Genomic DNA, 25,987 nt, shown 5'->3' with positions numbered 1-25,987 from the left:
TGAGTTGGTTTGTGAAGTTCCTAGCTAGAGTCTCTCGTAGTTGACGCTAATTTGACCTCTAGGAGAATAGATTATCTTACTCTCTTTATAGAGTACACACACCTTACTTCACCTCTTCGAAATAGCTTAACTCTAGCAATAGTGACCACCTTCTAGGAAGGGTCCAAGAGGAACCAGGAACACAACTACTGGACTCAGGAACTTAGGCACCTTCTAGGAAGGGTACTAAGCACCAGGACCAGACAAAGAACCTAAACATCATACAATAAAAACCTCTCAGCACTATTACATCTACAAGCAACAAGAAATATAATATCTCTAACCAAAGCAGTGCATGTTTTGCTATTCCCTATAAACATCAAAGCATTCCTCTACAGCCAAATATTATAAACTGTTTCAGAAAAACACATAGCCACAATTCTGCTTCTATTGTTAGCCTTCCTGCAGTAGCAACCCACTTCTGCTCCTCAGAGAAACTGATAATATATCTAGAGAAACCCAGAATCTACAGCAATGAAGACCAAATTTCTTTAGAATACCTGCAGTCAAAAAATAAATGTTCCACTGTTTCACTCTTTGCAGCACAGAAAAAACAATAAGGGTCACAAGTAATCTACCATGACAACATCCTATCTTTAGTAAGTATCCTATCAAGAATAGCAAGCCAGGTGACAAATAAACTCTTTGGGGAAGCCTGGTTATTGCAGAGAATTCTCTTCCAAGGAACTTTAGGTCCCTAGGGCTTAATGACACTGTAAAGCTTCTTGATTTGCATTTTCCCATTAACAGTGACACTATCCCAACCACCAATATCATTCACAAGCATTCTTGAAGCAAGAATCTTCTTCAAAATCCAAGAAGCTTTCTAAGGAATAGTAGCAGTCCCTATATCCTTGCCTGCAAAATAGTAGATATGTACCCATTTTACCCATAGGTTATCAGATTTGCTAGCTAGATCCCAAAGAACCTTATCTATAGCTGCCTTATTCCAATCTTCCAAAGAAGTAATATTCCAACCCCTACAAGACTTAGGTAAGCATAAAGACATCCAAGCAACCAAGGCTTTCTTAGAGGGGTGACTTTTTCCAGTCCACAAAAAGCACCTAAACCTGGACTCCATTTCCCATATAATCTTCTTTGGCAGAATAAAAATCTGAGCCCAAAAAGCTTGAATGCCAAAAAGAACAGTTTTAATCAGTTGCAATCTTCCAGCATAAGGAGAGATGTTTGACAGCCCAAGTATCAATTCTACAAGTAACCCTTTCAACTAAAGGCCTACACTAAAAAATAGTGAGCTTTTTAGAAGAAAGAGGAACATCAAGGTACTTAAAAAGGCAAGGAACCATTAGCCATTCCCAGCACTTGCTGGAGATCAGTTTTCTCATGTTCTAAGACACCCCCAAAATAGGCATCACTCTTATCCAGGTTTGCAGACAACCCAGAAGCCTCATAAAATTTCTTGAAAGCTTGAAAAAGAAGCTTAATAGACCCCAAATTAGCCCTAGCAAACAGCAGCAGATCATCAGCAAACATCAAATGAGTAATCCCAAGTTTTTCACATCTAGGATGAAAGTTAAAATCTGGATTATTAGTCCTGTCCTGCAAACACCTTGAGAGATACTCCATACACAAAGAAAACAGGAAAGGGGACATGGGATCACCTTGCCTCAAGCCTTTTTTTGCCTGGAAAGGGATAGAAGGATAGCCATTAATCATAACTAAGTAAGAGACAGAAGTTATACATCCCATTATCCAATTTATGACCCTGTTAGGAAACCCCAACTCACCAAGCATAACCTCCAGAATTTGCCCCTATATCACTCAAAAAGTTTGAAAACCCCACCTTAATTTTTCGAAAATTTCGAAACCCTAAACCCTAATTTATGAAATTTGTGTTTTGTTTTTGATTTAATTCAATAGTTATGTTTTTGAAGAATTTAATCTATTTGATTTCATGCTAAATTATGAGTTTTTCATGATCAAATTATTTAATTTAAGAGTTAAATTAAATTGGGGAATAATTTTATGAAGAACCCTAATTTTAAGATTGATAAGATTTAATTTTTGAAATTAATTGGACCGCATTAAGATTAACTTATTTTAACAAAATGGGTTTTGTTTTATTTAAATTAAAATCAATTAAAAAAATAAAAAAAATGTTTTTAGCAGCGGCAACCGCGGCTGGGTGGCGCAGCCACGACGGCTGCCGCTGTAGGTGATTCGGAGGGAGGTCTGGGCGGGGACAACAGTTGGGTCAGGGAGGTGCAGCAACAGCAGCACCGTGCAAGAGTTGCGCGACATTGTTGCTGCTACTGTGCGCCGCTGCTCAGCAGCGTACACCTCACGGTTTACGGCCACCGTGGCTAGCTTCGGCTGGCCACACCACGGTGGCTGGTGCACGATTTAAAAAAAAAGTTATTATTTTATTTTAATGAAAAAAAGATTTGAAATTAAAATTAAAGAGATAAGTTTTAATTTTGAAAAGATAATTAACAAAGTTAAAGTTGTTAATTTTGTTAAGTTTGGATAATTATGGAGCAAAATATTCTATTTGGATAATAATTGATTCAACGAGATTATCCCATTATTAATTGGAAAAATTGCTCCCATTAATCTGAACTTTGCCTCCCAAATTTATCCATACTTTCGATTATTATCTATCACCCCCAACTTTAGGGGGTATTAATTTTTATAGCACCCAACAGGTCATCCAACCTGATGTAGCAAGTTACCTAGACATGTGTCAGCGTATAATTGGCTAAAAAAATTAAAAAAAAACCCACAAACCCACAAACCATCCATGCCCAGCCCGGAAAACACCACCCCACCTTCAACCCGCTGGAAAATTGGCCCCATCCCCGAAAACCCCGCCCCGCTACCGGAAAACGCCACCCAACCACCCCTTCCATTCCCCCCACCCCTGATAACCCTTCCCCAACCCCCGAAAACTCCTCCCCATTAGCCCAACAACCTGCGAAAACCTCTCCCCACCCTTAAAAACCCCTTCCCCAACAGCCTAGCCACCTGCGAAAACCCCTCCCCACTCTCGAAAACCCCTCCCACCAGCCCAAACACCTTCCCCTTCGAATTCTTCCCCTTTCCCCGTCGATATCAACCACGAAATTGGCCACATTCAGCCAAGAAATCGGTCAATTTAGGGTATTCAACCCCAACATCGGCCATTTGTGGCCAACATCGGCCATTTTCGGCCATCATCGGTGGTGGATGTGGTGGTGTTCATGTGGTGGTGGAGGTGGGGTAGTTGCTGGATTGGTTTTAAGATTTTTTTTATTTATTTTCTCTATTTTTCTCAACTAATTACATATTGACACGTGTGCAAAAAAATTAATTCACAAATGTTTACCTGATTAACTGGTTGCAAGTCATTTGGGTGCAATAAAAATTAATATCCCATAAAGTTGGGAGTGATAGATAATTATCGAATGTACGAATTAATTTGTGCGGAAGAGGCAAAGTTCAGATTTCCTAATTAATTTTGGATAATAATTGAATTAAAATTATGTGATTGGCTAGGCAATTAGGATAGAGTCTCCTAACTAAGTTAAGATAATCATGGAAAATAAATATGATTTATCTTCCCTAATTAAAATATGATTTGATTCTATCTCTTACCAAAAATGAAAGATATGATATTTTATGGTTGGTTAGAAATAATATGTGATATTATCTAATTGTAGTAATAAATTAAAATATGAGATATTTGGTAGCCATGTTTCCTTAATTGTGAACATTCGATGTTTTAATATAAGAAAGCATGATTAGTGATTTATTATGTGGCATTTTATAATATATGATATTATTTATTGCTATATATATATAGACTAGTATGGCCCATAGATTCTAAATATGATGTGCGCATCGTTTTGTATTTTTGTAATCTAAATACGGTCTGCGTACCGTTAAGTATTTTTGAATTTATTTTATTTTATTTAAGTAGTAGATTGAATAGAATAATAATACAGGTTGCAATTGATCCAAGAAGCCAATGGAGTGGAGGCCTAAAGGAACAAAATGGATGAGATCCATGAAGATTCAACTGGGAGCCTTTTTTTTCTTTATTAGTTTTCTTAAAATTAAGGGGCCATACTATGTCATGTTTTATTTATGCATTAGTAGATTATGCATGTTAGATTTAATTTAATTTGATTGATGATGTGCTAGAGTTCACTAAATAATCACAACATAATAAATCCAGGTCCCAGTAATATTGAGGTTGCTTTTCCAATTGAATACCCAACAATCCTTAGATCATGTGTGCTGGGTTTGCCTCAGCAGAGTGTCACTTATTATCGTAGGTAATTTGGGGTAGATCAAGTTCTACACATTTAATTGGTTATACTCAACAAGGTTACCTAAAACGTTTATTACAAGCAGAAAACTAGGTCGTTATCTAATCTTCCCTCGGACAAACTAAATTTATAAACACTTAACAAACTTAAATATGAGTATAGAGGCAAGTCAAGGGTTGAACCCAAAGGAACGGTAATGTTCAAGCACTTTCAATTTTGCGCCTAAACTAGGTCGAAGACAAAGGTAAGAGAGAATACTAACAACTAACAAAACAAGTAACCAAGGAAATAAAACACTAGGAACGGGGATCAACAAGTAATCATGTCAATTGCAACAACTTGGGAAGAGCAAGCCAATCAAAGGTTGTGAAGAGTAATGATAAGAGCAATCAATTGGAATCAAAGAGCTATCTCCTAATTGTTAAGCTAGGGTTCACTATGTATAACAAATTAAGAGAATCACAACCAAAACCAATCGATAATTGCAATTCCTAAATCAATTGTTCGTGTCATTAGCAATTACAATGCAATCTAGCATAATTTTCAAGGCCTAATTAAATTACACATATGCAAACCTTCACTAATCACTTTAATCTCAACAATCAATCAACACAATTCCCAAATTAATCACAATTAATCAATCATACAAGTTTCACCCAATTCTTAGCCAACAACTACTCAAATATCATCATCTATCGACAATCAACTAAAGGAATTAAAAATCAACAATATATCAAGAACAATTACACTAATTTAGCATCAAACATCGATATTAAACCAAACAAACATGAAATAAACAAAACAATAAGGTGAGATAGAGTTAAGAATGCTCATTCATAATAGAGATGATCTTCAACACAATTGTCACCCTTGTATCTTCAATCTCTCAATCACCATTGAAATCCTTCACTTTCTCTCGCTAAAACTACTCCTAATCTAGAGAAAGAACCTCCTAATCTAACCTAATTCTAATGAGAGACTACTTAAGCTAAAGTATTTCATGAATGAAGAATAAAGAAGGCCGTACACTATATATACAAAAGGAGGAAATAAATGAAATCGCAAGTACAACCTAGAAAGCCGCGCCCGCGGAGGAAAATCGCAACATATGTCCAACTAGTCCTCATCCACTTGAGAAAGAGCAAGAAAGGATATTACCGGATATTAGGTGGGTGTAAATACCCGCAAATGACCCAATTAAACCTTTCAAAACTAATTTCCTCAAGAATTGAACCTTACCTTCCATATGCTAGCAATCATAGGAGTCAAACATCCTTGATTCTTGATCCAAATCAAAGCACCAAAGTATATCAAGTCATGTACCTAGAAAAAGGCACACAAACATTTCCATGAGAGAAAATATATTCTAAAAAGAAAAGAAAATGAAAGCAATAAAGCACGGGTTACTTCCCGAGAAAGGCTTGCTTGAGGTCCAAGCTTGACCACTCTAGTAAAATAGTATTGCAACGAACGCAAGAGCTTGTCAAATGCACTACTAATCATTTCATAAGATAAACGGTAGGCAAATGACGCGATAAGAACGTGCAACAAGATTATTGCACACAAGTGAGAAGTGAGATGCCAAAAGAAAGAAGAAGAGGGATCAAAAGGAAAAAGAAAAAAATAAGAAGAAGAAGAAGAAGAAGGGGGAATAGAAGAATGGAAAGAAAAAGAAAAAGGCAAATCCTCCTCACTAAAATATTTTTGGGTGGCAACATCACCCTTTTCCTCAATTGGGGACAAATGAGCCACATACAAATCAACATATACAAGGGGATCCCCAATAGACTCATTGACAAAGGAAGGAAGGGATATAGGATGGTAGGGAAAATGGTTGAAATTGCTTGAAAAAGGGACACGAGGGGAGGGGATATGTGCTATGGTCTCACAAATAAACTATTTCTCACCACCATGCCTCAAATCACCAATAAGAGCATGAAAATCAATCATAGAATCCTCAAAAGAATAACACTCATGATCATCATCTCCCTCAATCATCTAACTTCCAAGAGGATCAATATAATCCCCTTCACTACAACCATGAACAACAACTCCATCAACTTCCTTAAAGCCTAAGGTCTCAAAGCCATGCATGAATGGATGCAAATTAATTTCAAACTCATCTCTCTCCCATGAACTATTCTTAATGAACTCACTCAAAAGGCTATGGGTTTTCATTTGACACTCAAAGAACACATTGGTCATAACCTCAATCGAGTCCAAATACTCATGGATAGAAGAATCATAATCATGCACTTGAGACTCATCAAGATGGGAAAGAGGGTTAGGATTTTCAAAATCAACAATCTCTTCATTCTCGAATCCTTCACCATCACTCAAATTCTCACCAATGGGATCCTCACACTCTCTTGGTTGCTCAAAATCATCATCATCATCATCCTCAACACACTCATTAAATAGGGATTTTTCACAAACAAGCATCAAGGATGACAATTGTCTTTCTAACTCTTATCCTCTTCTCTTTTCCTCCTCAATGCGCTCCTCATTCTTTTTCATTATCTTTAATTGACCTCTCACAGAATTAAGAATCATCTCCTTACTAGGCCCAAGCTCATTATCAAGCTCAATGCACCTAATTTGAGACTCAAATATATCAACAAGAGATTCAAAAGATGTAGAATGTTGAGGCTTAACAAGTGAAGAAGAAGAATTACAACCAAGATTGAAAGAATCAACATTAGGATCATGAGCATATACATCACATTAGGGAGTGAGGGCACAATCAAACACATGAGATTTATCATCAAGGGAATGAAGCACATCACAAGAAGGCATGGTAAATAATGAAAAATATTGAAATACACCATTATCATCAACTTGAGCATGCACTTCATCATCATGAACAAAAGGAGAAATAGAGTTGAAATCATGTGTTCTAGGTTAACTTAAGGGATCATGTGACAAATCATGGGAATTCATACTAATATTATAAGAATCAAGACATTGCACATCAATATTAGACTCATGATTACCCCTATCATAAACATCCCTAGCAAACCAAACATAAAAATCCTAAGCATCATCAATTGACAATGCTCTAAATTCACCATTATGCATACATTCAACTTCATCCCTAGTTTGCTCATTCAAACCAAAATAAAAAACCTCACAAGCCTCCCAAATATTACAACAATTATAGTCCAAAAATCCCTCAAATCTATTAGTATCAACAAAAGGCTCATTGTCAAATTGAGGAAATGATAGACATGCCATTTTTTTTTTCAAAAAAAAAAACAAACAAAAATCAAATAAATGAAAAGTATACACAAAGACCTAGACTCAAGCAATAAAAAACACTCAAACATAGACACCGTTCCCCAGCAACGACGCCATTTTGACAAGGGGAAAACTAGCTCATTATCTAATCTTCCCTCGGTCAAACTAAATTTATAAACACTTAACAAACCTAAATACGAGTATAGAGGCAAGTTAAGGGTCGAACCCAAAGGAACGGTAATGTTCAAGCACTTTCAATTTTGCGCCTAAACTAGGTCGAAGACAAAGGTAAGAGAGAACACTAACAACTAACAAAACAAGTAACCAAGGAAATAAAACACTAGGAAGGGGGATCAACAAGTAATCATATCAACAAGGAAATAAAACTTGGGAAGAGCATGCCAATCAAAGGTTGTGAAGACTAATGATAAGAGCAGTCAATTGGAATCAAAGAGCTATCTCCTAATTGTTAAGCTAGGGTTCACTATGAATAACAAACTAAGAGAATCACAACCAAAACCAATCGATAATTGCAATTCCTAAATCAATTGTACGCGTCATTAGCAATTACAATGCAATCTAGCATAATTCTCAAGGCCTAATTAAATTACACACATGCAAACGTTCACTAATCACTTTAATCTCAACAATCAATCAACACAATTCCCAAATTAATCACAATTATTCAATCATAAAAGTTTCACCCAATTCCTAGCCAACAACTACTCAAATATCATCATCTATCGACAATCAACTAAAGGAATTAAAAATCAACAATATATCAAGAACAATTACACTAATTAAGCATAAAACATCGATATTAAACCGAACAAACATGAAATTAAACAAAGCAATAAGGTGAGATAGAGTCAAGAATGATCATTGATAATAGAGATGATCTTCAGCACAATTGCCACCCTTGTATCTTCAATCTCTCAATCTCCATTGAAATCCTTCACTTTCTCTCTCTAAAACTACTCCTAAGCTAGAGAAAGAACCTCCTAATTTAACCTAATTCTAGAGAGAGACTACTCTAAGCTAAAGTATTTCATGAATGAAGAATAAAGAAGGTCGTACACTATATATACAAAAGGAGGAAATAAATGAAATCGCAAATAAAACCTAGAAAGCCGTGCCCGCGGAGAAATAGGTCGTGCCCGCAGAGGAGAATTGATGGAACAGAGCAGCCCGTGGCCGCGCCCGCGGCAAAAGCCCACGTCCGCGGGGTGCTTGCGGCCAGCCCTCTCCATGTTCCTGGTCGAAAATGTACTGAAATAGGTTGCAGCAGCCCCGCGCCCGCGACAGATTTGCAAGGCCATCTTTGGAAGGCTGTAACTCACAATCTATGAATTTTATGAAGGCGTGCAACCTATCATGGGAAAGCTCTTCAATTCTAGTTTCCAACACAACTTGAATCACCTCAATCCAATCTTTAAAACTCGAGATATGGCTTAAACATTGCACAAAGGTCCTTTTTAATACTTTGCATGCCTTCATTTTCCTTTGTTTCTAACTCAAATTCAATTCCAAAAAGTACATATCGATCCTAGTGGATGCTATTTTCAATTCCCATGCATATAGCCCGCGACGTACCTGTAAAACAAGGTAAAGAAACGGAGAAGCGAGAGAAATAGCCGAGAAATAAATAAAATGATAAGAAAACCATTTAAAGCACGCATTTCTCTAAACTAACACAAAAACACGCAAATCGAGTATATTCTCTAAAAAAACGACATAAACGACTATAAACGAGCATAGAAATATAAAGAAAACATAGCCTAAAGGTGCCATAAATGGCACGGATCAGTTTAGAACCTTGAAGCTAAGTCTAATAATTAAACATGTGATGATTAATTATTCAACCAAGAATTACGAAAAGTTGTAATCAATAAAGAGTTTACTCACCTTAATAATGTAATGCTTGATGGTAGGGCCTCAGTATGGTCAACTATTATACAAATAAATGGTCTTGGAATCATTTAATTTAATAGGGATCAATTTAATATTGAATAAATGCTTTAAAGTTACCAATTTAATCCGTTTATGGTACTTTAAAATTATAAATATAATTAATGAACTTTAACTCGTTTTCTTTTTGTTTGTAGATGAATATTCTTTACGACAACACTATTTTGCCTAACAAATTGAAATTAAGGCTGAGAAACTTTAACTCAGAAACTTTAACTCAGAAACTTTAAGGAATGGGAAAACGAGCTGAGAAATGTTCTCAGAAGTCAAAGGGTTGAGGCTCATTTGTACATACCCATTGAGAGAAGATACACTATTTGTTTCACTCCTGAAAGGCATGCGAAAGATGTTTCGGATGCAGAGAAAATCAAGAATCTCATTTTAGAATCTATTCCAACTCGTTGGAAAAGAAGATTCAGGCACTATGAGTTGACAAATCTGCATGAATGTCTTCGTGCAATTTGTCGAGGTGGCATTGGGGCATTAGGAAGTTGAGGCATCAACGACCATAATGTAAGAGAGGTCAATAATTTAATCCCTCAGATTTACTACTCCTAGGTTGACAGTGTAAGGTTTGAGACATACAGTATCCACTATAAGATAATGGCTAAGAAACTCAAGCCTGGTCAGTCAGCTAGGACCCATGTCAATGAACTGATTGGATTACTCAATCAGATGGATATCCTAGGGAGGCCGTTTGATGATGAATCTGCGCATGATACTATCTTGTTCTTGCTCCATGATGGATTTGATCTAGTCAAGCTTATTCATGTTGATGAAGGCTCGAAAGTGACATTAGTCAACCTTTTGGTCAACCATTCAGAGGAGTTTCTAAAAAAGGAAGGAAGATAGTGCTTCTATTGCGGTAGGTGGTCTTGCCACGTACTTGGGTGTCCCCATTACACACCAGTGAAAACGGAAGGTAAAGAGTTACCTAGTGTTTTTGTTTTAGAAATTAATCTTACTTCTTCTTCAACTTGGGTATTCGATACCAGTTGTGGTGCTCACATTGTTAGTAACATGCAGGGCCTAGAAGGGAGTAGGGCAATAGAAAAAGGGGAAGTCACACTCCGAGTAGGAAATGGAGCAACAGTTGCTGCACTTGCTATTGAAGATTATCATTTGAGACTTCCGTCTGTTTTAGTTTTGGTTCTTAATAAATGTTATTATGTTCCAACAATTACCAAGAACATTATTTCAGTATCAATTTTAGACACTGAAGGTTTTTCTTTTGAAATAAGAGACAAGTATTGTTTTATTTCCAAAGAAAATATGTTATATGCTAAAGCGAAATTATTTAAGGGCTTGTATGTCTTAGATTATACAACTCATATCTACACCAAAGATCATAAAAAGCAAAGAACAGATGGTTCAAACCCAACTTACCTATGGAATTGTAGGCTTGGACATATTAACCAAAAGCCCATCAAGAAAATACATAAGGATGGACTCCTTTCAACATTTGATTATGAATCATTTGAAAATTGTGAGTCATGCTTGCTTGGTAAAATGACTAAGTCACCCTTTACGGGTGTAGTTGAAAGAGCAAGTGAACTTTTGGGACTCATACATACGGATGTGTGTGGACCAATGAGTTCAAAGGCTAGGGGTGGATTTAGTTACTTCATTACTTTCACTGATGATTTAAGTAGATTTGGTTATATTTACTTAATGAAGCGGAAGTAGGAAGCCTTTGAAAAGTTCAAAGAATTCTATAATGAAGTACAAAACCAACTTGGAAGAACAATTAAAGCATTACGATCTGATCACGGTGGTGAATATTTAACCCAACATTTTGATGAACATTTGATTAATTGTGGAATACTTTCATAGTTAACCCCTCCAAGGACGCCACAGTTATATGGGGTGTTAGAAAGGAGGAATAGGACCTTATTGCATATGGTTCTGTCCATGATGAGCTTTACTGATCTTCACATATCATTTTGGGGATATGCATTAGAAGCAACTGCTAGTGTACTGAACAGAAGCCCGTCCAAAGCAGTTGTGTTGACACCTAAAAATGTCTCCCCAAAACCAAACCCGTTGATGAACACCTTTCACCGCCATTATTGATCAGGTTGAGTATTTAATCTTTGGAGTGATTAAATCCATGTTCTATCCAATATATTTCATGAACCAATCCAATTTCTAGCTCATTTCCCTAAACCATAACCTATTTTCCACTTTTCATGTCCACATCGCAAAACTGAGAGAAAACGATTTTATGGATATACAATTTTGATCCAATTATTATTTTTTTGGATAGGCCTTTAAATAAGATTTTCAACCATATATAATAAGCCCAGTTCCGAGCTATAACGAAAAAGATATAAGCAAAACACTAAACTCGGTCTAAAACTGACACCCTTCCACTAAAAAGGCCATATCTTAAAATCTACAAATCATTTTTACCTGATTCTAACTGGTTTTGAAATAAGACTTGATAAGCTTTCAAATTATATATTATATACCTTATTCTGAGTTACGGATCAAAAGTTATAATGATTTTAAAAACGGGTAAAAAACTGGAATCACCGCGCACAGTGCAAAAGCACCGTGTCACGGGAGTTTTCCCCGTCTGACGGTGCCTGATGCCATGACACGGTACTGTACATCGTGTCACAGTTCCATTTTTGAAGCTCTTTCGCGACAAATTCCACCGTGGCACGGTACCTGTTGCCGTGACACGGTACCTGCTGCCGTGACACGGTATTTCCCACCGTGTCACGATGCTTTTTCCGTGTAATTTCCGCATTTTCCCATACCGTGACACGGTGTACTGTACTGTGCCACTGTGGACACTGCCGTGTAACGGAATTTTCTCGTGTCTTTTCCGCGTAAACCCTTCACGCGTTTTCACTTCCCGCAGGTCAAATATTTCACGCGTCACTCCAGTTTCCACCGCGTCACGGGATTTTCCCTTGTCTGACGGTGCCTTCCCCAGTCTGACGGTGCCTGGCACCGTGTCACAGTGTTCTCTGCCGTGTCTCGGTGTTATTTTCTTAGGGTTTTTATCTTTTTAGCGTTCCGTGTGTTCCTTCTGCTCATTTTCCCTATAAATAGGACCCCGGGCACCAATAATCATTCTCTCTCACCTTACACCAAAAATCATTCTCTTCTCCCTCTTTAACTTAATTTCTAGCCTCCTTATTCTTCCATAATAATTTCTCTAAGCACTCCAAGAAGTCTATACTTAACCCGAGGTTCCGTCCTTAAACCAAGGCGTGAAAGGTACAAATAACTGAGGGTTTGGACCAAATCAACTCTACTTTTCATTTATTTCATTTAATTTCCATTTGCTTTATATTTTTATTGAAGTTACTAAAAGTTTATTCATGATGTAGCAATTTAAAGGAATGCGCGGAATGTGAGTAATTAATTAATGTAATTACTTATTTTATTTTCTTATTGCTAGTATCATGAAGGTTATTTTATATTTGATTTGACTAACGTTATTATTGATAAATTGCTTCCAATATTAATGTTTATTCTATTATATTTATGATCACTATATTGCATGTTTAAAGGGAATATGTAATTGAAAATCACGCCTAATAAAATAATTTGGACAACTGGTTTAGGTTCCTTTTTAATCTTGTTGTTTAATCAAGTGATCACAATATTTTAGAATAATGTATTGCATTAATATTAAACCAATTTAGCCTAATAATAGTTTGGAGCAAATTGAATCTCTGTTTGTATGCCTTTGAGATCACATGAATGCTTTTCACTATAAGAATCGAGTAGAGGCCAATACGGGCGAGTGTGACTCCATGACTCACTTCGTACCATCATCCCCGATCCTCCTTTCGTGGTTCCGAACCATATGGAGTTAGTAATCTCATGGATTATGAATGGGGTTTAACCTTCACAGGTCAATCGTTGTTGCCTTCGTTGTCCCTTTATCGTGGTTGCCTTTTATGATCCGTGAACGGTTTACAAGTTCCTTAAAAACTTGTTGGCGGCTCCCTACTTTTCTTTGTCCCTAATCGTAATGTCAATTCCCACTTCCTATGATTACCAAGCATATTCACACATGCTTTAACGTAGGCGCACTTCGAACGACGCCTACAAGTTGAAAAGACATCATATGAGATATGAAATGGAAGAGTTCCAAATTTGTCTTTTCTCAAGAATTGGGGATGTGAACTTATGTAAAACGTTTACAAGGCGACAAACTACACCATAAATCAAACAAGTGTTTCTTTGGGGTTACCCCAAAGAAACAAGAGGGTATTACTTCTACAATTGTGAAGATAACAAAGTGTTTATTGCTCGCGATGGTGTCTTTCTAGAAAAGGAATTCCTCTCTAGAAAGCCAAGTGGGAGTAAAGTAGTTCTCGAAGAAATTCGAGACGAGCAACAAATGGATGTGGATAACACCACATCAGAGGTGAGGGCGCATAATCATGCATTAGAGCAAGCCAATTCAACTAGCGAGACTCCTATCTTCCCACTTGAATCTAATTCTTGCGAAAATTTTCAAAGAGTTGAAGAGAATATTTCTATTGTTGCTCCTACCCCACGTAGGTTTGCCACAATTAGAAACAAACAGTTTGTTGAAGTTTTGTTAACTGAGGATTCTAAAATCTTCTTATTGGAGAATGATGAACCTACAACCTACAAGCAAGCTTTGGCGAGCCCCAACTCAAGTGAATGGCTTGAGGCCATGAAATTCGAAATGGAATCGATGTCTGAAAATGATGTGGGACCCTGGTTGACTTGCCTAATGGGGTAAAACCTATTGGTTTCAAGTGGGTTTACAAGATTAAAACAGATAAGGATGGAAAGGCCTACATCTATAAATCAAGACAAGTTGCAAAAGGGTACAAACAGATTCATGGTGTTTAGGGTAAAAATACCCTAGACACGTGGACCAATGAGAGGAGGCCACGTGTCGAGTTCAGGATGTCCCACGTGACCTAATATCCTCTTGACACATGGCCCCTTTGATAAACCTCTTAAATGACGGCCTTGAAGGGCCCAAATCCCAAGAAGCGCCGTAAAACGGCGCAGCCCACTAGAATCTAGGTCAAGTGACCTAGACAGGGGGACATTCTCCAATGACCCTATAAATAGGGAGATATTTCCCCACTTTGGGGACACGTTCAATCATTTATTACACCCACATTCTCTCTCATCAGAGAAACACCTGAGCTTGGAATCCAAGCAGATCCCACCTAAATTTCCGTACTATTTATTCCCTTTCAAGTTACTATCTTGATCTTCGGAGGCGGAGCTCCAACCACCCGGAGTCTTCGTTGTTTTGCAGGTACAACTCAGTTGGACCAGTCTTTGTGACATAACTCTCCCAAGGTACAAAAACACCCAAAACATTTGGCGATGTATGTGGGGAGAGTACCTTGAAGATGGTTCAAGAGTCTATACCACCCCCTAAGCGTCTAGGCGATGACCCGGAAGTTTTCACAGACAAAGAGGATGAAGATCCTCAAGTTGAAACCTATACAGCCGATGATGGCTCTCTGATAACCAAGCGCATCCCGCCTAGAGACACTCTGGAGCGGGGTGCCACCTAGGCGGGTACAACTCGACCTCCAGGGCAGCCGGAAGGAGAAACCCACACGGCAACTGGATAAGCTCCCGTCACCTGAGACAAACTCATGAGGTTCATGACAAGTTTCAAGGGTGAAATCAAATATCTGATCTCTAAGAGTCGGGCTGGCCCAAGTAGGGGTCAGTCGGCAAAAAAGACTCCTCTGGAAAAGGGGAAGTCAGTCAGAGATTGGCAGCCAACTCCTCATCCAAAGGAGAAGGCAGCCGGGACCATTGATTGGTCCAAAATTCTTCTGCCTAAGAGGAATACCAACAGTCCCTGCCGGACTCAACAACCGGTGGGAAGCAAAAAATAAACTCTTGATGCCCGGGAGATCATCACCCGCAAGAGGAATCAACAGTTGTCTGAGTCGGCTTCTACGACAAACTTTTCAGACAGCTTCAACAACACCTCTGCAGGGAATGCCCTTTCCTTGCATGAGAGCCAGACAGGCAGTAATACCGTCCATTCTGGCCCTCAGATGATTTTTACTGCATCGTATGTACCTTCTCAGGTCTACGGTCAGTATCCTCCTTATTTCATGCAACCGACTTTCTTTGGAGGTCAGGTGGCATATAATAATGTCCAACCATTGGTTTTGCAGCTTTGTCTGCTTTGCCTGGGTGAACAACCTTCTGCGTTCACCCGGGAGATAACCGAGGCGGCACAGCCGGCCAAGGTTAAGAATGTGTTGGTAGGTACCTATGACGGTACCACCAACCCGGAAAATCACCTCATGGCATACACCAACCTCATGTACTTACAAGGGTTGGATGATGCCACTTGGTGTCGATGCTTCCCGGCTACATTGAAGGGCATTGCCCAACAATTGTTTGGCAACTTGCCAACCGGGTCCATCGATAGTTTCAGGAAGCTTGCCTTCCTGTTTTCTTCCAACTTCTCAATGAACATCCCTGCTAAGAAAACAAGTCTTGACTTGAGCACCATTAAGCAGGGGGAGAGAGAAGGGTTGCGCTCCTATGCCAGGCGGTTCAATCTGATTAGAATTCAGATCAAAGGACTGTCTGATGAGGTAGTTTTTATAGATTTTTTCAAGGGTCTGAGAGACGGGTCGACTTTTAAGTTCGACCTAGTCAGAAAAGGGGCTTTCACTTTACAGGCGGCCCTGAGGGAGGCGGAAAGCTATATTCAAGCAACCGACCTCTGCTCGCCTGGTAATCAGACGGACTCCAAGAAGTCTGACAAACAGAAAGACAGCCGGCCTGCTCAGGCGACCAAGAAGAAAGAAGAGAGCAAGAAAAGAAAAGAAGTTTGGACGGTTAGTGACTCTGACCAGCCGTCTTAGAAGAAGAAGAAAGAATTTAAATCGTACGTTCCTAAGTACGAGTTTAATAAGGACTGCAACTCCATCCTCATGGAAATTAAGGACCGGCTGTCCCTAGAGAAGCCGAATCCAATGAAAAGTTCCATTCAATCAAGGAACAAAAACAAATTCTGCCAATACCATGAGGAAGTTGGTCATGACACCAACGACTATTTCAGCCTTCAACGGGCGTTAGACCGTCAGGCTGACAAGGGGATGTTAATGTTTTACATTTCCAAGTCCAAAGGGACTAATAAGAAGAATCCGGGGCAGTCGTCTAAGACACCCCAGCCTGCTAGTAGTTTGGACACTGATAACGAGCCGGTCTACACAATAGCAGGCGGGTTCTCATGCGGTGGCCCTACCATCCGGGGCACCAAGAGCCATCTTCGAAAGATTGACAAAGATGATGATGAGCAGGCGTCTGCTAGCTCCTCCTTCCCAGACGTCCTGATCACTGAGAAGGATAGGGGCAGCGTCCGCCGTCCGCATGATGACCCGGTTGTCTTTGAATGTAAGGTTGCCAACCAGTTGGCTGGACGGATCCTTATTGACACCGGCAGCTCATCAAACATCATCAGCCTCCGGTGCCTGCAAAAGCTGAAATTCAATGTCAGCAGCATGCATCCGGTTACCCACCCCTTGGCTGGTTTTGGGGGTGGAATGGTTTACTCAGTCGGAAGGGTTGATTTACCAATCCGGCTGGGAGAGAAAGGAAAAGGGCGACACTTGGTCGTCAAGTTCTTGGTCGTTGAGGAGCTGACCGCTTACAACATTATTCTGGGCCGGCCAACCCTTAACGAAGCCAAGGTTGTAATCATCCCTTCCCTCATGCTCATCAAGTATGAGAGGGATGACGGCTCTATTGGTTCCTTGAATGGGGATCAGAATACGCCCCGGGAGTGCTATCTTTCAGCCGTCAAATATAGTGTGGCCCTAGACAGCAAGGAACCAATAGACCTTGACAATGTCAAGGATGCCGACCCAGCCCCAGCCCCACCAGCAGCCGGAAAGAAAAGAAAGGCACCTCTACTGGTGGAGGTGAAGAAAGAGAAAAAATAGCAATCACTGACCGGGGAGCGGTCAGCAGAGCTCTGTCCCCAACCGGCTGGTGACCATATTGATATACCTCTGGACAACAGCCGTCCAAAGCGTACGGTTAAGGTTGGGACGGCTGCTCATGCCAAATTGGGTGCAGATCTGCACCTCCTGCTGAAGGAATTCAGAGACTTCTTTGCGTTTGAAGTGGAAGAGATGCCAGGCGTTAGCCCGGATCTTGCTGTTCACAAACTCGCTGTGGATCCTAAAAAGAAGCCCATCCGGAAAAAGAAAAGAAATCACGGCGAAGAAAGAAGTCAGGCGGCAGCTGCCGAAGTTAAAAAGTTGTTGGACACTACGTTCATTCGGCCATGTAATTTTCCCGACTGGGTGGCGAATGTTGTGCTTGTAAAGAAGCTGAATGGTACCTGGCATATGTGTGTTTATTAAATTACATAGACCTCAACATGGCATGTCCTAAGGACAGTTATCCGCTTCCTAAGATCGACAGTTTAGTCGATTCGACAGCCGGGCATGCCTTGATGAGTTTCATGGATGCCTACTCCGGCTTCCATCAGACACCCCTGTGGAAGAAAGATCAAGAGAAGACGTCCTTCGTCACTGATCAGGGGTTATTCTGTTACACTATGATGCCGTTTGGCTTGAAAAATGCGCCGGCTACATTACAACGGATGATTAATATGGTCTTCATTAATCAAATTGGGAGGAATATGGAGGCGTAAATTGATGACATGATAGTAAAATCCAAGCAGCAGGCGGATCACCTTGCTGATCTCCGAGAAACATTCACCACACTCAGGCGGCATAAGGTTATGTTAAATCCTAAGAAATGCGTCTTTGGTGTTGAGTCTGGGAAGTTTCTCGGATTCCTGATTGATCAAAGGGGGATAGAGGCTAACCGCGAGAAGATACAGGCGGTAATTGACATGAAGTCACCCCGCACTGTCAAGGAAGCATAAAGACTAACAGGTTGCCTGGCGGCCTTGGGGAGGTTCCTCAGCCGGTCAAGTTACAAATGCCTTTACTTCTTCCAAGCAATCAGGAAGAAGACGAGATTTGAATGGGGGGATGATGCTGAGGCGACCTTTCAACGGCTGAAAGAAAACTTGTACTCTTTGCCAAGGCTTGTTAGTCCTCTGCCTAAATAGTTGTTATACATGTACCTAGCTGTCTCAGATCATGCCCTCAGTGCTGTTCTCCTTGCTGAGAGAGACGGCATTCAGCTCCCGGTCTATTTCATTAGCCATGTTCTAAAAAATGCCGAGCTCCGATATCCCATGGTTGAAAAATTTTTCCTTGCCTTGTATATGGCTTTCAAGAAATTGAAACCGTATTTTCTGGCCCATTCGGTGGTAATTTACACCGACCAGCCCCTCAAGCGGCCAATGTCTACCTTGGAATCATCCGGCAGAATGTTAAAATGGGCTATTGAAATGCAAAATCTTGAAATCACTTTTGAACCTAGAAAGGCAGTGAAAGGTCAGGCGTTTGCCGACTTCATTGTTGAAATGACTTGACCGGTGCAACCGAATAACATTGACCAGGTTTGGAAAATGTATGTAGACGGGTGCTCGACAAAGAACGGCTGCGGTGCAGGAATTATATATGAGTCCCCTGAGGGGGACAGATTTGAATATGCACTGCGGTTTAAGTTTCAAGCCTTAAATAACGAGGCAGAGTATGAAGCCCTGCTAGCCAGAATTCGCATGTGTAAGGCAGCAGAGGCAACTAAAATTGACGCCTACTCTGATTCACAGTTGGTAGTCAGCCAGTAGGAGGGAAAATATGAGGCAACTCATCCGGCTATGATCAAATACCATCAGGCAGTCAAAGAAGAGGCTGGGGCACTTGAGGAATTCCGTCTGAATCAAGTGCCCAGGTCGGATAACAATCAGGCGGATGCGTTGTCCAAATTGGCTTCATCCGCCTGCTGTGATACGCCTCGGTCGGTCTTTTGGGAAGTTCTTGAAAAGAGAAGCATATATGAAGAGCCCATTGGAATTCTGGACCGAAGCTCTACCTGGATGGATGGCATCCAGGCATATTTAGCAGACGACATACTTCCTGATTCACCACAGGAAGCAGCTGTCATGAAGAAGCGAGCAGCAAACTTCGAGTTGAGAAACGGAGAGCTCTTCAAGGCGAGTTTCCTTAAACCTCTATTGAATTGTGTTACCCCAGAAAAGGGGAAAGAAGTTCTCGCAGAATTGCATGCTGGGTACTGTGCCTCTCATATAGGCAGCAGGTCCCTAGCTGTCAGAGCCAGGCGACATTACTTCTGGCCTACTCTTGAAGCAGATGCTAAAGAGTTGGTGAAGAGATGTGATAAATGCCAGAGGTTTGGCAAGCTCATTCACCGCCCGTTTACTAATCTGACGGCAATCCACAGCCCAGTCCTGTTTGCTAAATGGGGCATGGAGATCTCGGGTCCTTATACGCCTACTCCAGGCGGAAAGCGCTATATTTTTTTGTGGCTGTCGATTATTTCACCAAATGGGTAGAAGCTGAGCCGGTTAAGAACATCAAGACAAAGGATGTCATCTCTTTCATTTGGAAGAACATCATCACCCGGTTTGGGGTACCTATGTCTATGGTGTTTGATAATGGTCCTTAGTTTGAAACCCCTCATCTTAAGACTTGGTTGGGAGATCAGGGTATCTCACATTGTTTTGCATCAGTCGGCCGACCCCAAGCAAACGGCCAAGTCGAAGCCTTCAACAAACATATCTCAGACGGCATAAAAAAGAAAATTGAAAGAGCCGGTGGCTTATTGGCAGAAGAGTTAATCCATGTCCTATGGGCCATCCGGACTACTTCCAAAGGGGCAACCGGTGAAACCCCATTTCTAATGGTGTACGGTGCTGAAGACGTCCTGCCCATTGAACATTACGAGCCGACTCTACGAGTCCTGCTTTATGATGAAGAGGCAAATTGGGAGGCCATGCGGCTAGCATTGGACTCCCTCCCGGAACGCAGGGGCAACGTTGCCCAGCGCCATGAGATTTACCGTCTGAGAATAACCAGAGCCTATAACAAGAAAGTACACAAGCGTCCTTTGAAAGTTGACGACTTTGTGTTACGACAAATGGAGGCAACCGGTAGGGCCATTGAAGATGGAAAGCTAACTCCTAATTGGGAAGGCCCTTATCGGATTTATGAAGAAGTCAGGGATGGCACCTACCGTCTGGAAACTGTAGAAGGCCGGCGTCTGCCTAGAACTTGGAATGTAGATAACTTAAAAAAGTACTACTTCAGAAAAATGTAAATTCATTGTAAACAGTAAGTCAATTAATGAGAAATCAGACTTTGTTTGCGAAATTGTTTTGCTATTTTTATTAATTATCTGTCTGGGTTATCCTAAGATGAAACTCATGTTGGACTGCCTAAGTTTGACACTTGGCGTAAGTTGAACTATATAATTGTCTATCCGCCTGGGTAATACTCAGACGGACTCTTTGTTTAACTAACTAAGTTTGATACTTAGTGTAATTCAATGTTATAATTGCTTGTCCGCCTGGGTAATATTCAGATGGACTCTTTGTTTAACTAACTCAGTGTGATACTTAGTGTAATTTAATGTTATCATTGCTTGTCCGCCTGGGTAATACTCAGACGAACTATGTGTTTAACCAACTAAGTTCGACATTTAGTGTAAATTCAATGTTGTAATAATGCTCGGCCAATGGTCCGATTAAAATCTAAGCAAAAAAACGCTTACTGGCTATACAACCGGTCTCAAACAAGACCAAAGGCCAAAATGGCCGGATGATTGCTTATTTTATAAAACCGCCTGTCCCAACATGGACAAAGGCGTCCGGCGACACCCCTCCGGGTGCAATCGTCACAGAGAACAAACTATTCGTCGGTTCTACGTACCTATGCAGACGACGAAAATTGAACGAAGGGATTGGTCAACTCATAACCGTCTGACCAGAATAATCTATGAAGAACGATTAAGTTACCGAATACCGGATGCTCCGAGGCATCAGTCGGTTACCGGCTGAAGTTCTCCCTTAGGTTATTTATTCCAAAGTTGCACTCTCTCCCAATTGGGGCAAAAGATTTTGTGTAATGGCTATGTGATAACCCCAGACGGAATATAATCACCTGGGTAAGAAGCTCAAAGAACCCGCTCTAATGGCCGACTGTGCACTTGGTTTGGGGCAATCACCATTGTGGTTGTTTGGCCTAAAAACACTCCATACTTCTCCTAGTACCAAGTGTTTTCAAGCCAATCAATCAATTTGAAATAAAACCAACCACACAGCCGTCCAGGGGCAAGAGCACCCGGATTGCAAATTTCCGCATGCCTTTTTAAGTTAGGCAAAATATTAAAGAATTGCAAACATAAGCAAAATTCAAATTGAAAAATTCAAACACAAACATATATAAACACCGACTAAGTCGGAATACTTCATTAATATTTAAAATGGCACAAAGGCCAGAATAAGTGTTAACCGGAGTCACATCCGGTGAAGAGAGAAAGAAATAAAATGTTAACCCAACTCCATAGTTGGTAAAGATACAACACTACACGGCCTACAAGTTGGTAAAGAAACAAGTTGGCATACTGTCGCAGAATGTGGGGAGGCTCGCCTAGGGCTGAGGTGGATGTTGCTGCTCCGGCTGATCTTGGCCAATTGGGCCTTCATTTTGCTCATCCGCCTCCGGCTCCTCATTATCAGAGACTTCATATCCCTGCTCGGCAGCCCAATCTTTGAAGCGAGGTAGAGGAGCCTCACCCAGCACTTGGGCATCATACACCTCAGTGGCGTAATCATACCTGAGTTTATGGACCTCAGAATCTATATCTGGGTAGAGGAGGCTCCAAGTGATCTTCAGGCGGGCTTAATCATCTTGCTCATTCTCCTCCATCATCCGCTTTTGCTCTTGGGCGAGCTCGTCTGACTGCTTGTTCTGCAGAGTGACGAGCTCAACCCCTAGGCGGGAAACGTCTGCTCAGAGTTGGGCGTTTTCCGTATCAGCATCCTCTAATGCCTTGAGCTCAAATTTGGCATCCTTCAGCTTTTGCTTAAGGTCATCAGCCCGGCTTTTGGCTTCATCGTTCGCAGCCGTCAAGCTTCGGATCAGCTCCTTTTGTTTCAACTCTACTGCTTTAATCTTTAAATCACACATATAATTAGCATATTCAGCAGATTTGAGGTTTTCAAGGGCCCTCCATTTGGCGTCATTTACCTCTTCTTGGTTCCGCCTAAAAGGGCCCCGGAGTCCGTCCACTCTCAGCATTACCTGAGAAAAAAGCAGCCGGATTATGATTTACTTAGTAAAATTAAAAGAAAAGATATCAGGGTTATGGGATTCTTTACCTCAGCCAACTGGCCCATTATCCGGTCAAAGTTCATTACCTATAGATCAGGTATGAAGTTCTTATCTGACCGGGTGAGGGTCCTCACCATCCGTTTTGCAAAACCTACAAGATCCGGCTCGTCGGATGTCAGATCAGCATCAAAAGTAGTACTCTGTGAGTAAGAGGCAGCATAGTTGGCACTCATCCGTTGCCGGCTGCTGACTGAACCCCCCAGAGGGGTCAACCTTAGTCTTGACTCTCATGAAGTCAAGTGGCCAAGGTATTTCAATCCTTCCCTTAACTTGGGTGTCCGGATGGGGCGTAGGCGTCTGCTCCTCCCCGGTTGTTGCCGCACCATCTACAACATTAGGTGGCAAGCCACCCTTCTATGCCGTTGAGGCATCCGACGCTTTCTGTTACGAACGTTCCGAGCTTTCGCTCAGAATCTTCATAACAGAAGCAGATTTGCCTTCGGTCGTTAGACGATCGGATTTGGCAGCAGAGCTTGTCCGGGGAGGGGGGTCCTTTCTGGCGGCCTTCGTAGCCGGAACTTTTTCCATATCATCGCCTTGCCTTTTGAGAAGCTTGGAGAAGGATCCTGGCACTCACTTTGTAGAGTCATGCAAAATGAAAGTTGTTAATAATAATAATAATAATAATAATAATAATAATAATAATAATAATAATAATAATAATAATAATAATAATAATAATAATAATAATAATAATAATAATAATAATAATAATAATAATAATAATAATAATAATAATAATAATAATAATAATAATAATAATAATAATAATAATAATAATAATAATAATAATAATAATAATAATAATATACTAAGGCGGTCTTACCCTGCCTTTTTTGGACCCTTTGGCGTCAACGGATGCCTTCTTGGCAAGAGTCGCCTCCTTGCGTAGCTGCACTGCTGACTTAGCCGGTGTCTTTGCCGGATCGACCATTTTCAAGGCGTCTGCTGCATGAATAGAATTCAAGGTTAGAAAAAATTGTGGCAAGTTTGTAATAAAAATAAAATAACAAACACTCCGGATGTAAGGTGATCTACCCTTGGGAAACATGGGACTTAACCCGCAGGCAGACAAGAAGCATTCGTCCTTGAAGAAGTCCGGATGGGGGATCCAGTTTTTGGGAACTTTAATGTGAGTCCCATCCCCCATGGGCTCGGTTGTGGTCTTAAAGAATCCCGGCTCCATTATTTGTTCCCGGGCCTTAGTAGATAGCTCCGGGAGAGGGAATTTCCTGCCTAGAAGAGCCGGCTCGGTGTTGTACCGGCGCAGTTTCCGGTTATGTCTCACAGTTAAGGAAGAAACCAAATAAAACTTGTCCTTCCACCCGGACCACTTGGACACTTTGTCCAAACTCATCAGATACTGGGGCAAGGTAGTAAGAGTATACCATGCCCCATGACCGCCTGGGGCCTTGCTCAAATAATGCATATGAGCGAAGGCAGAGAAACTGGGATTTATATTCTGGAGCTCGCAAGCGGCAATGTAGCTTAGAATGTTCACCCACGAGTTGGGGGTGAGCTGCCAAACTCCTAAATCGTATCCCTTCAGGATTTTCCTAATCCCGGTATGGAGGGGGAACTGGAGGCCGGCTTCGATGACTGCCTCGTAGCATACAAAGTAATGGTCTGCATTAACAATGTCATCGCTCCAGGCCATTACTGCGTCAGCCGGCGGAACGATGATGTCCCTGCCCCTTCCAAAGGGCTGCTTCTCTTTAAAAGACCTAAAGCCACTCTTTAGTAGGGCATTGTTACCTAGCAGCATTCTAGTCCGTTTGGGGTTGGGGTTGTCGGCGACCTTAGGCGGCTGCTGATAGTCAGCCGCAAAATTATCTTGGTAAGAGTCGGAAGATTCAGCCCTTGACCCTTCGCCGGCCTCAGCATCGCCGGTTCCGTTAGAGGAGGCGGCTTCCTTGCCGTCTACCTCTCGTACCCCTGAGCTCCTGGAGGTAGAGGGAGCCTCTTCATCAGAACTACTCTCCTCCAAATCCCTCTGTTCCCCGTCTGGGACAACCTCATCGGCTGACACTGATATAGTGCGCCGGCTCCTAGACCTTCTGGCCGTCTGTTTCGTTCTGGCCATTGTGTCCTGCACAGACACAAAGAGAGAGGAATTCGGAGATGAGCACATCGGTTCTGACAGTCCAAAAAAGGCACCCCCTGTTCTCGACTCAGCCGTTCCGGGTTCAAGATGTGGACCAATGAGAGGAGGCCACGTGTCGAGTTCAGGATGGCCCACGTGGCCTAATATCCTCTTGACACATGGCCCCCTTTGATAAACATCTGAAATGAAGGCCTTCAAGGGCCCAAATCCCAAGCAGTGCCGTAAAACGGCGCAGCCCACTAGAATCTAGGTCAAGTGACCTAGACAGGGGCACATTCTCCAATGACCCTATAAATAGGGAGATATTTCCCCACTTTGGGGAAACGTTCAATCATTTATTACACCTACATTCTCTCTCATCAGAGAAACACCTGAGCTTGGAATCCAAGCAGATCCCCACCTAAATTTTCGTACTCTTTATTCCCTTTCAAGTTACTAACTTAATCTTCAAAGGCGGAGCTCCAACCACCCGAAGTCTTCGTTGTTTTGCAGGTACAACTCAGCCGGACCAGTCTTTGTGAAGTAACTCTCCCAAAGGACAAAAACCCAAAACACATGGTATTGACTATGATGAAACCTTTTCCCAAGTAGCAATGCTTAAGTCAATTCGGATTCTTTTAGAGATTCCTGCATTTTTTTTTATTACGAAATTTGGCAGATGGATGTCAAAACCGCTTTCTTGAATGGGTTCTTGATGGAGGAAGTGTATATGACACAAACTGAGGGTTTTAAAGATCTAGAAGATCCTAGAAAGGTATACAAGCTTTAGGAATCCATTTATGGATTGAAGCAAGCATCAAGGAGTTGGAACCTTCGTTGTGATGAAGCGATCAAATAGTTTGATTTTATCAAAAAGTGAAGAGGAACCTTGTGTATACAAGAAGTCTAGTGGGAGCAACATAGTTTTCTTAGTCTTGTATGTAGATGATATACTGCTCATGGGAAACGACATACCAATGCTTGAGTAAGTCAAGGAGTGGTTGCAGAGTTGTTTCTCCATGAAAGACTTGGGTGACGCCAAGTACATATTGGGAATCAAGATCCATCGAGACAGGTCTCAAAGGGTGATTAGATTGACTCATGAGACTTAT

General features: G+C 41.1%; 1 pseudogene; it reads right to left on the bottom strand.

Moving 5' to 3' along the window:
• Positions 1-25,987, bottom strand: part of LOC145632202 (uncharacterized) — a 124,045-nt pseudogene that overhangs the window by 67,103 nt on the left and 30,955 nt on the right.

The sequence above is a fragment of the Chenopodium album genome, chromosome 1 (assembly GCF_948465745.1).
Source record: "Chenopodium album chromosome 1, dcCheAlbu1.1, whole genome shotgun sequence".
Taxonomy (NCBI): Eukaryota; Viridiplantae; Streptophyta; class Magnoliopsida; order Caryophyllales; family Amaranthaceae; genus Chenopodium; species Chenopodium album.
The sequence above is the reverse complement of the archived record's forward strand: the minus strand, read 5'-3'. Positions and strand labels throughout refer to the sequence as shown.